The sequence below is a fragment of the Petaurus breviceps genome, unplaced genomic scaffold, assembly GCF_028583685.1.
Source record: "Petaurus breviceps papuanus isolate PSGF00001 unplaced genomic scaffold, PetGlider_PUasm1.0 67, whole genome shotgun sequence".
NCBI lineage: Eukaryota > Metazoa > Chordata > Mammalia > Diprotodontia > Petauridae > Petaurus > Petaurus breviceps.
This window is the reverse complement of record NW_027186446.1, coordinates 533,807-536,153: the sequence shown is the minus strand read 5'-3', so window position 1 is coordinate 536,153 and position 2,347 is coordinate 533,807.

Sequence of the window (2,347 nt, the reverse complement as noted above, 5' to 3'; positions counted from 1 at the left end):
CCTTCCTTCCTTCCTTCCTTCCTTCCTTCCTTCCTTCCTTCCTTCCTCCCTCCCTCCCTTCCTTCTTTAACATTGAATCAAGATTTATTTTAATTTCTGAAAATATTCAATTAAACTAACCCAAACTACCCCCTACAAGTAACATATTTCTTGTACTATATTAAGTTGCTAATGTTTTATAACTAATCCCTAGAAGTCCAAACATGAAAAAAAAAGTCCAGTCAAAAAGTAATGACTATGGGATAATTTCAGGCAAAAACCCAATGACCATATCTTGCACATATTATAGGGAAGATCTTTTCTCAAGCATGAGTTGAACTATGTGGCCACTGAGGTCCATTTCTGAACTTCTGAGATTCTGGAACTCATTCTCTGACCTGCTGAACATGCTTCTAACAAGAGTCTCTGAAATAGACTAGAAGCACTGAATGCAAAAGCATATATGATTGTGCTAATAAAAACAATTCACATTATTGTATTATTTTATATTTACAAATTTTGTGATGTACAAATGTTGTCCTGGCTGTTTCTCACGATCATCCTAGGATGCAGGTAAAGTTTTATTCCTCTCCACCTTTTTTTAAAACTGAGGTTCAGAAAAGTGACCCAAGGTCACACAGATAAATGGCAGGAATCAGAACCCAGATCTTCTGACTCTTATTATTTCTATTTGAGTTTGACACCACTGGACTAGGTGACTTTTAAGTTCCCTTCTATTTCTAGGATTATTATTGCCAATATTCCACACTGTTGTTCAGAATTATACTAATATGGGCTCAAATCTCAGCTTTGCCACTTACTACCCATGTGACCTTGGGTAAATCACTTAGCCCTTTTGGGTTTCAGTTTGTAATCTGTAACATGATGAGGGCTATAATAAATGATATCTAAGGTTTTCCCAGATCTAAAACTATGATCTTATAATTCTATAACCTTAGTTCTCATCTGAAAAGGGATGGGCTTGGATTAGATGACCTTTGATGTTACTTTTACCTCTAAATGCTGTGATAACTATGACCTGTTTCTCCTCACTGAGACACACCCACTCTCATCTCTCTACCTTCCTAACCCTGTCAAAAGATTACAGAAATCAAAGCACTCTGGCCTTGACAAAAGGAGCCTCTCTCCTTCTAAATTACTTGCAGGGATTTTTGGGGGGGAGGTGGGTTGACTGAGCCCCCTTCTTGGAGCCCCCATCCCCGGAGAAACAGATGATCTCTACTCAGCTGATGGTTCCAAAGAGAATGATTTGTAAAGTCAGGGAGCAAGCTTTGTTGCCAGCACCATTTTGTGAGCAAAAATTCTACTTTATTACACACAATTGACTTAGACTCTCTAGTGCTTGCGAGAAGCATCTTTGCTATTCCAAAAAGGAGCTTTCTCTGCTTAAATTAATGAAGTACAATGCGTTCACACACACACAAATAGACAGTTTTTCAAAAATGAGGATGCAGATGAGAGACTCAAGGACAGGTCTAACTTGCCCTCTGTCAGTTTACAAGGGAATTTATTCCACACTATTCATACATGAATATTTAGCATGGCAACAATTACAGCCAATGACACCCATGAGATACACAATACTGAACTCCCTCTCAAAGGAACATACACAATGCTTGATGTCAATTTTTTAACTGGACTGAATGTTTTAAATGCAAGCATTAAGCTTACAATAATCCTTCCTTATTTTTTGTGTTTGTATAACCAGGCTTCCTTCCATTTTTGATGCAAACCACTGAGTGATGACTTTACAATGACAGAGTGGAAGAGAGAGAGGCAACTGGAGATCTGATGAGATATGAGAAGAGGAATGCCGCCCACTAGAGCAGATTTAACTAGGGCTAATGAGATGTGCTAATTTTCAGCTATTCTTTTTCTCAGGAAAAAAAACCATTAAAAGCCAGGGCTGTTCCGAGATTGACTAATAAGGTTTAGCATTAAGTACAGCTGCAGATGCATGGTCAGTTACCACAGACCAGGAACATTTTTACTTCTGTACTTTTGTGGATGTTCCTTTTCTGCCTGGTTGTTCCACCTCCCCCTAGGCTGGGCTCCATTTTTTTCTTCCTTCCTTCCTTCCTTCCTTCCTTCCTTCCTTCCTTCCTTCCTTCCTTCCTTCCTTCCTTCCTACCTTTCTTTCTTTCTTTCTTTCTTTCTTTCTTTCTTTCTTTCTTTCTTTCTTTCTTTCTTTCTTTCTTTCTTTCTTTCTTTCTTTCTTTCTTTCTTTCTTTCTTTCTTTCTTTCTTTCTTTCTTCCTTCCTTCCTTCCTTCCTTCTTAATGAAGACATTGGGAGCATTTTAAAGCAGAGATTAGTTTTCTGCTACTTTACATATAGTCATATAATCA